General features: G+C 37.5%; 1 protein-coding gene across 2 annotated transcripts in view; it reads right to left on the bottom strand.

Annotated features, from left to right (window-relative positions):
• The window catches only part of NLGN4X (neuroligin 4 X-linked), a 160,630-nt gene that overhangs the window by 127,897 nt on the left and 17,097 nt on the right, over positions 1-15,636 (bottom strand). For both annotated transcript variants that reach the window (XM_054271442.1, XM_054271439.1), the window contains exon 2: positions 3,282-3,365. The gene's annotated coding sequence lies outside the window, so the exon portion shown is untranslated. The remainder of the gene's footprint in view (positions 1-3,281; positions 3,366-15,636) is intronic.

Consider the following 15,636-nt stretch of genomic DNA (forward strand, 5'->3'; position numbering starts at 1 on the left):
GAAACTTACTGAAATGGTGAGCATCAGCCTCAATTAACTGACATAACCAGACCATCAATCTGGGTTCAACTGGTAACTTCATCAGCTGCTCTTGCTTATCACTTGTGTTTCAGTATGGAAAACACACCTTCTATCTTTGTAAAAGGGAAGAATTTTAAACTGAGTACTTTTTTTTCCTTCCTTCCTTGTGTTTCAAAATTAAGAGAGACTTGGTAGGAAGAACGCGCACTATAACATTAGCAGAGCCTAAGTATCATAACACGGTCTTAGGAACTGACATAACTGATGGATTTCCATGCTAAAACTGTGCAGATATTTCACCAAGACAGAGGAAATGTAGGGGAGGATTTTTCTTCCACCTAAGAGTATAAAATCAGTGAGAGCCTAAAAAGAAAACTGGAGGAGTTGAAGATGCTGCTCAACCAGAGGCTGGACTGCTCAGCTAAGAGTACTTTCATGTACAGCCATAAACCCTGACAAGAGGAAGGCAAAAATTCTTATCTGAATCCCAAGAGCTGAAAGTAAGCTGAGGAGCTCTGACAGCTCTAAGAATGAGAATTGTATTGTGCCCTGATTTTCCCCAGAGAATAAAGAGTTGATCTGTTTCCTAAAACTCCCAAGACTTAAACTGGAACGGTTTATTCCTGCCTACTAATATAAAGGCTTTATTTTTCCTTCACATTTGTTACCATAAATGATACAAGACAGAAGGTTTGATCAGAGTCTGAGAACATGATCAAGAATCTGACAGTATGTGGCTACATCAAAGGAATGACACAGCGCTTCACAGACTACCACAGGGCTCCATCTGCACATTCAGCTGTCAGGTTGGGATTCCAGAAAGAAATCCCACCATTTAAACTCACTTATATTTCTGATGCACAATCAAAATCTGAGGACAAAGCATGGGCCATTAATTTGCTTCAGTTTTTAATACTATATCGTATATGCATTTCCAGGAAACACACATCGCATACTCCAAACATAAATTGATGGTTTCTGCTCTTGAGAAAGATAATGGGTCTATCATGTTGAAGAATTTTATCTGGAATTATGGATGAGAAAGATAGCAAGTAAGCAGTTAAAGAGTTCAAGATGTAGGGATTTCTTTCTGTATTTCTCTCAAAATATAAGAGTCCAATATAGCCAAAGTTAGAGTTAGAATCCGTCCAAGCTATCATCCCTAGTTATCTTTTGGAATTTTCTTTTTATCCAAATGGATCCCTATTTTTTGCTGAAAATACAACTTCGAGGTTAGTTTGGCTTGGATTATGAATTATCCTGAAGGCCTTCGGATCCATTTCCATTTTTCTCCTGAAAAAAATCTCAATACAAACCTTTTCTAGACAAATAAGAAATTAACAAATATTTCTGTATTTCTGTTGTGTATTTTGGAGTACCTCAGGGCTAGTAGTTGAATACAAATATTTGTGGCTACTTCAGAAAATTAGCAAGCAGAGAAGCAGAAATAAATTTTATGCTGATTTATAACTTCATTTTCTAATCTCCTTTTTCTTTGTTTTTTTTTTTTTAATGTATAGTCCAATTATCACCTTAGATGAGCAAGAAAATTTTCAAAAGGCACAGGTGGCTTCTGATGTTCACTAACTTGCAGTGTGAGTTAAAAGCCAGACATCAATAGGCTCCATCTCTTTTTTCTGCTTTAATGTTGTTTGCTTCCTTTTCTTGTCCTCCTCTCTGACTTTCCTGCTGTGCATTATGAAGAGCAAACAAAATGCTGAGAAAACAGAAAAAACTAAAATCCCTCCATCCCTCAGTTTCCCCTTCAAAATCCTCTCCCCAGCTTCTGTGGTCTCTCTCAGTGTATTGTCAGATCAGATCTAGAGATGAGAATTTCCTTTCTTGGTACATGGCTGTGGCTTATTCTAATGTCAGACAAGGCAAATGTGCCACAATTTGGTAGTTCCAAAGAAATTAAGTTATTATTTCAACTTTGACTTCAGTTTTATATGAGCCTTGTATTCTTTATATCAGTTGCTTGCCTCGTTCCTGAAAAAAATGCCATGAGTTCTCTGAAGTAGAGTCAGTAATTGAATTCTATGTATGACACTCATGCATATTGTACTAGTCACTATATACCTCCAAAGAGTTCAGCTATTACCACAATCAGTGTGGATGATAAACTATTAAACTATTAAACAGGTCCCTGTTGTTAAAGTATTTTTTATTCAATTACATGTAAATTGTTACAAATTGGAATAAACATGGTTCAGTGATGCAAAAATCACAGAAATTTTCAAAGCTGTTATTTTCTTTGTCTGAATTTCACACTTCACATAATGGTACCTTCGATTTTCATAACTAATCTGTCACACTTTGAATTATTGTTTATTCACAACTTTATTATCACATCAGATATTTTATTATTCCTTCTCCTTGAATTATTCCTTCTCTCCCAGTGTCAACGTGAAATGGACACGTCATTGTACTACAGCTGATGCAATGATTACAGAAAAAGTTACATCTGCTTCAAAGTTCATGGATAATATAAAATGAAAAGGAAGAATTTGCACCAGAGAAACTTTTCTGGTCACTTGTACATCTCATTCCCTTCTCATTAATCAATCTGTTAGGCACAGTATGAAACAATGGGAATTAGATTAAGGTGTTTTATAAATAGAACATATTCTATGCATAGATTTCTAAATTAAACCCTAATCACATATTTTATATTGATATAATGAGAATGTTTATATACCTGTGTGCATAGATATACACATACATATATGTGCTGTGTACATGCTATACATTAAAATATGTTCTCTCATATTTTGCTAACAACTGAGAGGAAAAAATAGATCCTTATGGTAAGTATGAAACAGCAACCAAGCCTCTTTTCAGTACAGCCCCATAAGAACTCTGGAACCCAACCTTGTCTTGCAAACTGAAGACAGACAGCTCTGTCTGGTACAGTGTGGCCTGGAACCCCCAAACCTTACTGAGCAGCAGCGTCACAATAGCCAGACTTAATCTCATGTCTTTTAATTACAAACTGATTGGTATCATTCAGTACTTATAGAGCTGAAAAATAACAACAATTCATGCCTAACATAAGTAAGCATACAAACAGTGCTAATGCTTAGGATGTACTGTATTCCATGTCTCATTGGATGAACACAGGGTAAACAAACATTTTAAATGGATATATGGCAAAGATATTCCAAACACATTTAAGAACAACAGCAACAGAGACTTGCTATCTTTCTTTTACACATTCTTATGAAAAAAGGAATTGTTATGAACATACTTTTAGTACTTACCACTGTGTTGTCTTTTTGAGAAGGCTTCAGCATTCCCCCACTGGAGGCAGCATGATGTCATTTTAGTTACAGCAGAAATTTTTCCTGTTAGGAAAAAATACATAGTGCTCTTCAGTAAATGAAGAAAAGAAATGCAAATATATGAGTCAAAAATGGTAAAAAAGTGGTTGCTTAGTAAATCACCTGTCATGCTATTTTTCAAGATTACAAAAAGAGAAATTACGATATTAATAACCACACAATAAATACATTAAGCACACTGTATTGATTTCTGTCATAAAAATTATTAGCAATATATTTTTTTTGTTTGCAGATTGAACACTGCTACAAAGACAGAATTGTCCTTAAACCTGTATACCACAAAAGCATACATTTTGACAACCTGCTAAGGCAAGTAAATACTCTGAAATCAAAGATACAGAAGAAATCATAACAAAACACTTTGGTTTTAAATATTTCTCAAAACATATATTATGCATAGCCAAATATAAAATTTCAATTGCCAAATATATAAAAATATATTCAATTTAATTTAAATATTAATAATCACATTTTAAATGACATTTTACTATTTTTTATTCTTTCCTACGTGTAATTGAAAACTATAGTTTATAGTTCAAATGACATTTCAATGGATAGACTATTTCTGAATAATCTATCCATGTTAGGTTTACTTTTTAGATAGATTAAATTCCAGTATTTACCAATAGTCTGTTCTGTCAAGAGTATCTTGAGACACTGTGATTTAAAACCCTTCTTAATAGTGTTAGAAAGATATTTCAGGTAATTTTGGTATTTTCAAGACTTTAATACCTTAAATACTTGTCTTCCCTCCAAAGCCAGCAGACTTTATGGGATTTACTTGTCCCCTGCACACATTTTGCAGAGGAAACATGCACTCTGTTTTTCTCTGTATCACTCTTAAAGGCATTGGCACTTCTTACCATTTATTCTTTTTTTCATTAAGTTGATCAGCACACAGATTGTAAATTCTGCAATTTTAATCACAATGAGTACTTCCTCATGAATGGTTTGACTCTCTACAACCAAACCACTCCCTGTAAGTGCAATTTATTACAACAGCTGCAAAGAGAGGCCTCAATTCTGCGTAAACACAGTGATTATCTTTGTAAGTTGGAAATAAGTACCAGTGGACGGCTATGGGAACACACGTCTGAAAAGAAGAAATTCTGAAATATGAATAAGGAATGTGTGAAATACCCTAGCTAAACTGTCAAAGTGTCCATCTGGACACTTGCTGCAGGGGAAGGCTGGCAACACTGCGGCTTTTCATACACACCCATTGAGGAATCAGATGTTGAAGTTTAGGACAATCTTTATTCCAAGCTATGGTAATGCCTTAAATCTCTCCATATGACAGTGGCACTTTTACTGGAGATTTCACTGCTCACGTAGACCGACAGCCATTCCAATTCCCTAACAGTAGTATGTGATTAAACTTAGGATCTAAGAAATAAGGAAGGATTTAAGGAATGGCTGTCAATGGCAGTGAAAATCCACTGAGGCTAACACAGCTTCCCTTCTCAGTTATTAAAAACCTGCATTTCTTTATTTTAGCATCCTTTATAGCTTAATTACTGCTACAGGAAGAGAGGAGAAAAGAGGAGGAGAAGAGAGGAGGAAAGAACTCAGCTTTACTGGTAACCACAGGGATTGCATTAACTGTCTCTCCATGGTACCAAAATGGTCTCCAGCTTTAAAGCATGAATGAAGAAGGTACTATTTGTGAACTAGGTTTTCCAAGTTTAACTCCTTACCTATGTGTCTATCCTTTTTACCTTTACATTATCTTACACTGTCTTCTAGTTGTCCTTGGCAAACTGAATTTGATTGTAGGTTATTAGGGTTATAATTTAAATTTTATGTATTTTAGTAAATCACAATGTCCCTATAAAGATCATGTGAAGACTTTATCTCTCCAATAGTCAATTGCTTTCAAAAAAGCAACAGCAAATGCTGCACTTCCTTTTTATCAGGAAGCATAGGCACACATTAAAAGACTTGCACTAAGACTAGCACTTAGACAAGGTATAGGCATTGTCTACAGACTTTTTTCTTTTTTAAAGAGTTATGTTGTCTTCATATCTGTGAAAACTGATTTCCTCATAATTACAAAATTTTAATAGAAATATTATGGGATCCTGGCAGTCCCTCTAAGCATATTTTTTCTGAAATCTATACCAGATTTGATTACCCTTCCACAGACACATTTCTAACTTAAACCTAATGGTGCTATAATGGCCCTAGTTTTAATGCTACCCAGTTTAAGCTTACTTTTTTGAGTAATTTCTCAGAACTACCACAACTGTCTATGATTTTATAGGTGATACAACAAGAACCCAGTAACACTGACATTCTGTCACTATGTACAGTCATCTTAGTCTACCTGAGAAAGAAAAATCTGTCTTACAAAAAAAAAAAATCTGTTTTGTTTTGAACATGATGACCCACTTTCTCCAGCTATTCCTAAAACCTCTGCCAGATCCTGGCAATACCTAAATATAAGCTAAAAACTTTTTTTTTTTAGTATTTGATGCTCAAATTTGTTCAACACAACTATTAGACTATTTTAATTAACTTCTGTTTGAGCAGATAGTTTCATGAAGTCCCTTTAAGAAAATGTACCCTTTTGAATTCAATTTTAGCATCTTTAAATACATCTTTAAACCTGTAACCTTTACAGTGTTTATACCCTTTTCACTTTCAATTGGGTTTCATAACAAGTTCCTTCTTTTGAAAATTTTCACAATAAGGTCTCCTCACTGTTAAATTGAAAAAAATTGTATCTAGTGACATATTTCACAGCAAATAATTTTTTGAGTCTTTTTATGTATTAAAAAGAAAACCAGTGATTAAACAATGGGTGATAGAATATGCTGAGTTGGAAGGGACCCATCAGGATCATCAAATCCAACTCCTGGTCCCAAGCAGGATCCCCCAAGAATCACACCATGTGCCTGAGAGCATGGGAAAATGCATGCAGGCAGTTCTGTGATATCCCCTCAGAATCAACAGTGCAGAAGTCAGAATATCAAGTAAGCAGATGTTGCTATTTCAACTCTTTATTGCCTGGACAGTTTGGGAGGACGGTGCTGTTAACAAGAGGAAAGCTAGCCAGAGGTAGATCTCACAGCAGGAAACAGACACAGACCAGCTTGAGGTATATCAGAGATATGCAGATGAAATAATTTTTGCCCTGATTAAAGTATATGAAAGCAAAATAACTAAATCTGACCATGGGCTTCCTTTGTGTTTTAGTGGGGAGAAAAAAGGCATCCTGAATTGTAGACTTATAATCTTCATGAAAAAAAGGCATCCTGAATTGTAGACTTATAATCTTCATGAGTCAAAGAGTGTGGGCTTCAAGTTAGAAAACGAACAGCCCACTCTTCAGCTATACCAGCTGAGCTAACATTGATTTTGATTTATCCAAGAAATGAGTGGTGGTATCTTAATTTCTTTACTCGAACTAAATATAATTAAGTATCAAACAATGCAAAGGCAGTGAAATGTAATTTTCCTTTGCTGAATAGGCAGTAACTCTCTCTTTGCCTAAAGGGAGGAAATTCATCCAGAAAAATCCTCTCATTTTGCAGACCCATTTTGCAACTTTAATCAAAAGCACCACACCAGAAGATAGGAAGCCTCTCATCCACACACTCTTTCTCAATGCACATATCCTGAGTTGCAGTCCTTGTCTTCAAGCAGATCAGAAAGAGATGTGAAATTTGTTTCTTCTTACTACCTCTGACATACATACCTCATGATTCTCTGCTCACCTATTTCTGTTTTAAATAATTGAACCTCTGAACCTTTCTGTTCCTCCAGTCTTGATTTCTGCCTGTCCCCTGAGGATACCCTTGTTTTAGCAATGGCCAGAGAAAAGCAGAGAGAAAAGATTGACACTCCTCTGAAGCCAGAGGTGAGGGACTGTATCTTCAGCCACAAATAACTAAAATATCCCACAAAACAGGTGGGTGGCTTCAGAAAGAAACTACAAGAAAAAGAAAAAGAAAGATTAGGGTTGTATGAATCTTGGCAAGGTCTAAGGGCAGGAAAAAGTCTAGCAGAGACCAAAGATGAGCAGAGGAAGTAGGCAGAACAGCCTAACACAAACAATAAACAGAGACTGCTCTTCAGAGAAAATGGGCTGCTACCAAAGACACCATGGCAGCAGCAAAGGAGCAGTAACAGAGAAATGGAAAGCTGAGGCCACCTCCACAGGATGCAGATGGAGAGGAGAAATGAAGCTGTGTGTAAGGCATGATGGCAGCTCAGAACAAGTGATGTGAATTTGCAGTGATGCTTATTTTTTCCCATAAAGTACTAACGTTTCTTGAGAAATCATCTTGCCTTCAGAATTATTTGGATATGAATTTTTGTTAATACAACTGGCAAAACAGATTAATTTCTCATGTTAGCTACATCAGAAACATCCTGAACCACCTACGGAAAAACAAGATATCATATGTGATATAGCAGATAAAAAAGATTAAAAATTCCTCCTTCATGAGAATAAATTGAGATAAATATTTGAATAGACTATAATACATATTTCGTTACAAAACAAAGGACAAAAGGATGACAATATTGGTGCAATGAGGTTCCAAACAAAGCTAATATTTAATACTACAGGTCAAAACCTGAAAAGTTGCAAGAAAAAAATAAACCAGGCTGAAGAGAAAAAAGAAAACAAACCAAGGCTAAAATAAAAGCCAAAAAAAACCCTAAAACCAAAACAAACCCAAAATACAACAAGCAGACTGCAAACAAAGACTTTAGACTCACTTTGAATCAAAACAAAACAAATCTTCTGAAGAATTTGCAAACTGCTATGAGAAGTCAGGAAGAATTAGACTCATGAAGCCTAGGCCCAAAACAGCAACACAGACCAGAGAAATGCTGAAGATGCAGAAGAGAGTAATTTGCCGTGTTAAGAAATTCTGAATGGCAAATGGAACGATAAATCCCCTTAGGGGAACTCTAAGAAAGTAACAATGCCTAAAAAAGCATGTAGAACAAGGCACAGAAAAACCAGGGGACATAAGAAATGTTAAGTCTAAGGTCAAAGAGAAGGGGAGAGTGCCAGCCCTGTGTCAAAAGAAAAGGTTGAATCTCAAGCCACGGACAAGAGAAAGGCCAAGCTTTAGATTAAGGAGGAGGAGGAAAAGGAGGATGAGATACAGCTAAAGGAGAAAGACAGCAGAAAGCAGAGGGGAAAATCAATCTGAACTTAAAAAAAAAAAAAAAAAAAAAAAAAAGACTAGCGACAAAACTCAAGTCAAAGAAACAAAATCCAAAGAGAGCTTCAAGACCATGCTGAGACATATTGAAACTAAAGTTCAGAAGGAACAGCAAGAGCTCCACATAATAGCCCTCAAACTTGTCAAGGTACAGCATTCAGAGATTGCAGATCGGGAATAAGATGAATAGGAGACAGAAAAATCCACCCAGTGGCATGGAGTTCAGATCTTCTTTTGGTTCTCACTTCAAGTAAATAGTTAAGTCTCCTTAGGCCTTTTAATAGTATTTCTGCCTCTGACTAACAGCAAGAAATGTATGAAAAGGCACTTAAACAGCTATTACAGCAAGGCTCTTGCTCTGCTGGAGGTAATGTTAATTATCTCTGTCACTTCAAAGTTATAACTAGTAAAGCAATTACCTTTGATGACATTATATATGCCTCTCTTATGTACAAGCAAACTGGTCAATATACCTTTCACCCTTACGATTTTTTTAAGACCCTAGTGATTCAGGAAAAAATTCTCCTAAAATTTTCACAGCCAGAAAGACTGGAATAACTAAAAATTCATTAAATAAAAAACTCGTATGTGAAAACTCTCTCAGAAGTGGAAACATTTCAATCTTTCCATAAATGATGTACCAGATACTATCATTGCTGGTTAAGTCACTGAGCTGGTTTTCATACACTCCATAAAAATTCAGTGTAAGGTAACAGAAATTGCAATCCCAGATATCAAGGTGAAATCAGTGTATCACAATCTGTCTGCCCTTAGGGAATTGCCTATCTAGCTGCATAAATTTCCATTTCTAGCCTATTGAAACTTCGTTCAGGTGGACAAAACATGCATGGGGAGGCTATTCCAGCTCAGTGTTGATGTAAGTGGACGATGCCAAGGATACAAAGCATGACAGCCTGACTTACAGCAACAGAGGTTCTGAGATTTTCTTCCCTTGAAAACTGAGCTCTTACTCATTTTCACTTCTATGGTGTTTACCAGTTCTCCTGAATGAACCTAAAATGTCAGTAAGACATTTCACAGAATGTGACCCATTTATACTGCCTCTCCAGAATAAACATTTTCAGAAAGCCTTTAAACGTAGGACATCACTGAGGACTTCACCAGTCCTGACCTGCCCAGGACCCTGGACCCCCATCAGCTCCAGCCTGGAGATGCCGCAGCAGGGCTGGTCCCCAGCTCCCCACAGCCCTGCCTGGCCCTGCCGTGGCCTCAGTGAGCCAGGCACAGCTCCTCACAGCCCTGCCTGGAGACAGCCACACTGAGCCGGGCACAGCTCCTCACAGCCCTGCCTGGAGACAGCCACACTGAGCCGGGCACAGCTCCCCACAGCCCTGCCTGGAGACAGCCACACTGAGCCGGGCACAGCTCCCCACAGCCCGGCCCTGCCATGGCCCCACTGAGCCAGGCACAGCTCCCCACAGCCCTGCCTGGCCCTGCAGGCCCACGGATGTTCCCATGGATCCAGGCACAGCTCCCCAGAGCCCTGCCCAGACACGGCCTCACTGAGCCGGGCTCACTAAGTTGGCCGATGGCCCAGCCTGGCCTCGACCCGCCAGAGAGGGTGCTGATGCCCAGGGCTGAAGCTGCCCCAGTGCCCTTGGCTGTCCTGCTCCTGACCAGGGGAAAACAGGTCCTGGTTGACAGACTCTGCCCTGTTGCTCCCCATGCAGAGCCTCTGACATTTCTGCATCCTGTGATGCCCTGACACAATGTTAGCAATGTGAATGAAATGTTCACGTGGCAAAAAATCTCAACAATGATGGGACCCACGATGACACACAAATGAGGAGCATATCCTTCTTCCAGCAGTCATCATTCCATCCATAACATAATCACCAAAATCTGCATCTTCTCAGCCCATAATATCTTTCCCCAGTCGCCATCATGACTATGTGGATTGAAAAAAACATATGAAGATAAACACACACCAAACACTGCAGCAGAATAAACTCATACAATCTCTTAAGAAAGGAAACTAGTTACCACCAATTTTTATAACATTCCTCTATTTCCTGTTTCTCTGCCTAGACTACCACCATTGAAATACATCTAAGCATTAAATTCCTTAACTCCAAGTACTCAAAATTACAGACTCCACAGAGACCTGAGTCTTACTCTTGTCTCTATTCCTCTTCCCTAGAGAAGCTTTCATTTTTATTATAACCTATCTTCCCTTTTTTTTTACATGATTGAGCCACCTTCTCAACACTTATGCCTGCCACAGAGGTACTGCCTCTCAGATTGTCTAAGTGGTAGATAAATCTGTTATTAGAAATAGAAAGAGGGTCTATATATATTTCCTTAGGAGGTAATGCTCACAACATTTGTTGCTAGCTGTCAGTGTAAAGTTCACTACTTTGGTTTCAACTCCCTTAGGTAATGGTCTTCTGCATCCAGAAGTTCAACATTTTATCTAAGTATATTTTTTTTTTCAAATTAGTGATGGTAACTCTCTTTACAAACCTTGCTAAACTTTGAGATTACCTAACTGAATTTTTAACATAAGAATATGTCTTAAAAGTTAGCAATCTCAAATGAAATAAAGTAAGAATGGCTATCTTCCTAGTAGAAAGCATTATATAAAGAATGAACAATGAGGTTCAATCATTCTGTAATTTGCATTAAATAATCAGGCAAAAATAAATGTCCAAACCACAATGATTGCATAGAAGTGTCATAGCTGGACTACAGTTTTAGATCATTTAGACCTTTACCTTTTGCTTACTTTGATATTATGTCTCCTTCCCTGTTACTGTCCCTTCTCCTTCCAGAAGGTACTTAAGTTGTTGATTCTAAGTAGTATTTATCTTTATAGAGATTATGATCAGAAGCTGGAGGCAGACACAACCACATTCTACACTGACCTATGGACTAAAACCCACACATTTTAAGCTGCAATAAATGTGTTTTTACAACCTCCTTACTAGTCTCAAAATGATTGGTGATGAATGATTGATGTATTATATTTAGAAAAATAATGAACAGTATTTTCACAAGAAGCAACTTGTGATGAAGCTGGGGAGTAGAGAGAAACAAGCCCAAAGTACAACAGCAGTCTGGTAAGAGGATTTTTTAAAAACAATGAGTGTGATTAGAAGCATCCAAATATTGATTAAACAGATTTCTCTATAAACCTCATCTTTTCTCAGTTCAAAATTTCAGGTTTTGAATGGTACTCAGTAACAGGACCAGAAGCAATGGGCACAAACAAACACAGGAATTTTCCTCTGAATAGCAGACAATGCTTTTCAGTTATGAGGATGTTCAAACACTGGCACAGGTAACTCTGAGAGCTTGTAGGACCCCCCTCCTTGGAGATATTCAAACATTGTCTGGAGACAGTCCTGGACAATCAGATGTAGGTGTCTCTGCTTGAGCATAGGATTTGAAAAATGATCTCCAAAGGTCCCTTCAAACCTCAGTCAGTTATTCTGTTCTTCCATAAATACATATGCGTTTTTCAAGAAAGACGGAATAGGCCACCAATATGACTGACTCAAGCTAGGCTCCAGTTGCAAAGGTTATAGCAGATGTTCAGTGTTTGGTTATGTCTAATTCATGGCAGTGATTCACTTCATCAATTACTCAGATCATTATTGCTCCTTACGGAGCAGCATCATTTAATATTGGTAACTAAAGAACAGCTTGAACTATAATCTCTGACATCTCAAGTGAATATCTTTTGTGAAAACTGAGCAAAAACCTGATTCAAGTCAAGTAGAACAGGGATTGCTACAGTCCAATATCCCCAGGTGCTGTCCTATCCTCAAGAGACAGAGGAAGAAATTTTAAGTCTTTCCTGATCATGCAGAATCACCTGCCTATCAATGGAAAGCCGCAGAGTCTGAACAACAGAAAAGAAACAACTCCATCTTCTTCCACAAAAACCAAAATTATTTGAAATGGGATGTAGGCACGCTTACACCTCTTCTAGCCTCCCTGACAAGAAGAGAAAAATACTTAAGTTTCTATTTGGCAACCACAACCTTGTGAGCAAACATAAACACATATGAGACCCACAAAAATTGCACATGGTGTTTACGAGAGCCCCTCTGGTCATGCAACATAATTGTTCTATCGCCTTCATTCCCACAGTTGTCAACATCACAAGGCCTCCTAATAAAAATACAATTATCTCCCCTTTTGTGTATGTGAGGTTCCTTTTCAACATATAAAATAACTCTAAATAGGGGTAAACAGAAAGAGAGATGTGAAAGTAACTACTGAGCTGTTCCAGATCATGGCTCAACCTGGGTCTTCAGCTGAGTCTGCCCCAATTGTTTCATATCCTGCCCCAGGTTCACAGTCTAAATACAGACAGAAAATACTTTGGTAACAAAGAGCAACAAAAATTGCAGAGAACTTACATCTAAGGTTCCAATTCCTCTTCTCTCAAATCCAATGAGGAGGAAAGTCTTTCACTGGAAATCTTTCTTCCACTAATTAAATTCAATTCTGGTTATCCAGGCTGCACTTGAAACTATCAGTTTTCCCTTCTCAGGGAAGTTTTGGCAGTTTGCCAAAAGCAATATATATATAAAAAGCAACTATTTTAAAATGTGTTTTCTTTTTTAGTGATAAAATGTGACAGAACAGCAATGGCGGCAGCCACTACCAGCATTACTATTATGTTGGGAGTGCATGAGAAGCCTACAAGAGAAGGATCCTGTCTTGAGAGGAACCTCATGATCAACCCAGATCCTGATCTCTAGAAGCATGAGGCAGTGACACAGGTTGAAATGGATTTTTCTGGACAGAAAACTAAACTAAGCTCCCTCTACAACTGGGGCATGGCGCCTGCAGTACAACCTCCCTTTTCACTACCAGATTACTTTACTGTCAGCTGAATGCTGTGAAGTCCTGTAGCTCAAGCAGCAATGCGCCATATTGAGTCTTGAAACTTTGACTTAAGGTGTTTTACAGAAGGAGTGGTAAATGTATCTGGTATTGTAAGAGTTTTGGTTTTTTTCCTTTTCCTGTAATTTCAAATCGTCTGTGAAGACCACAGGAAAAAAAAAAAACAGAAAACCAAACTCTAAACATATATAAAAGGTGAGACTGTGGCCCTAAATACTTCTGATTAAGGCATTCAAAAGACATTTGTGAAACAAATGCAGCTTGTTTAATGCTTCCACTAAGAATTCAGTCAAATGCAAGAAGTTAAATACATTAATTACAACTTAATCATTCATTATAGTTTTATTGTGCTGGATGAACCATGTACCAAATGTTAGATAAAGGTTAGGAGTTATGAGAGGTCACTGGAATACCCACAAGGGAAGCATTAACACATGACAATGGATTATCTCAATCCTCAGCTAATCAACCACTCCATGTTCTAACTGAATCTATTGCATTTAGAATCATCTAAAATTAGCAGTGGACAGTGTAGAATAATTACTTGAACAAGCAAATAACAAACACAATAATACTAAGAACCCTCACATTTCCCCAAAGCAGGAAATCAGTATGTTGGTAAATTTATTTAAACTCCATTATATGAACTGAGTAAGTTGCCCAAAATATTTCCAGTGTCTCAGAATATCTGCTGAAGATTCCAAAGCTTCCCAAAAGTCAAATAAATCCTCTCTTGTCTCCCATCAGAAGGAGAAATGAAAAGATTTCTCTCACTGTAGGGCTATATATAGAGTCATTGTTCTGTATTTAGAACATTCTGTTTTCAGCTAGATCTTACTTGCTCTAGGCTGTCAGTCATCTTTAGATCTCCTGCCTGCAATAGCAATAGGTTACATCATATGCTGTTGATTACAGGTCATAACAACCCCAAATTTATGATTGCCATGAGTACAATATCTCTACTCTTTCCATTTGTCTGGTTGAGAAGTCAATTGCTTTTCTCTACCCTGCTGTTACTTGGAAGAATAAAGATATTCATGAGTGAATGAGTTATGAATATGTTGGCCTTTTACTATTTCACTGCTAAAAATTGAAGAAAGACTACAGTTGCTTTGAGCAAAAACTATGAGATTGATCCAGAGCCCTTTGAAGTCAATAAAAGTTCCCATGAGATCAGTAAACTGAAGAAGTCAGTCCACATATCCAAGTCTCATACTTGCTGTCTCATACTTGACTGCAGTCTATTGGACGCATAATTTTGGGAGGGAATTCTGACAATAGCTGGTAGCTGCTACTGGAAAATTATAAATCACACATAAGATCATGGTTTTGACAGCAATAACTATCACAAAGTCTCAAGCAGAGCATTAAAGAGAAACATATTTTAAAAGTCTCTTCCAGCAACACAAAACTGCTGTCACTTTGCAAACCAAGAGACAATTTTTACCTCAAAAAGCTCTAGGAAGTGCTGATATACCCTGAGTCTCACAGTGAAACAAAGCTAACTCTGACCAAACTGAACTCTGACCAAACTGGTACGTTGTTGTAGTGCTCTGCAAAGACCACGGTTCAGGTCCCAGAGGACTTTCTGCCTGAGCAGCACCAGCCTCTGGAGGGCTGAACAGCACTGTCATGCCACTGTGAGGATGTGTACTGATCCAGCAACTTGGAGATGTTGCACAGTGCTTTAAAATATTTGTAGAAATACCCATCTGAGTACACACAGACTCCTGAAACACACATGTGTGGAAATTAGAAGTTGGAAGGATAATGACCAAGTGCAAGCTCACATCAGGCACCTAAGTGGCCTGATCACCAAAAGTTTTGAAAAATAGCTCAAAAGACCCCTGTGGTAACAAACCCATGCAGCAATAAAATCCTTGTTTTTTTTCTAATACTGCAAACTCTGAATGTTGTGTATGTTATTTTTCAACAAGTAATTCCTTAATCTATAAAAAATTTTCTAACCACAGATTGGAAATATGCTAACAAAGATATTCTGAATGTAAGTAACAACTTGAAGTTTCTACAAATAAACTAAATCTTTCAGTAATATATAATTTGAATTGCACACACTTAAAAGCATTGCAGTTTGCAGTTCTTTCTTACTCTTTTTCCTTTATTCACATGTCTAAAATGCAATTGAGACTCATAGATAGCTAAGTGATAAATACCTGTTGTGTTGTAGTCATCATCTGATTTTAGTTTAAAAT

Source organism: Melozone crissalis, unplaced genomic scaffold (genome assembly GCF_028551555.1).
Source record: "Melozone crissalis strain CALT ecotype California unplaced genomic scaffold, PUWL_Pcris_2 ptg000013l_1, whole genome shotgun sequence".
Classification (NCBI taxonomy): Eukaryota; Metazoa; Chordata; class Aves; order Passeriformes; family Passerellidae; genus Melozone; species Melozone crissalis.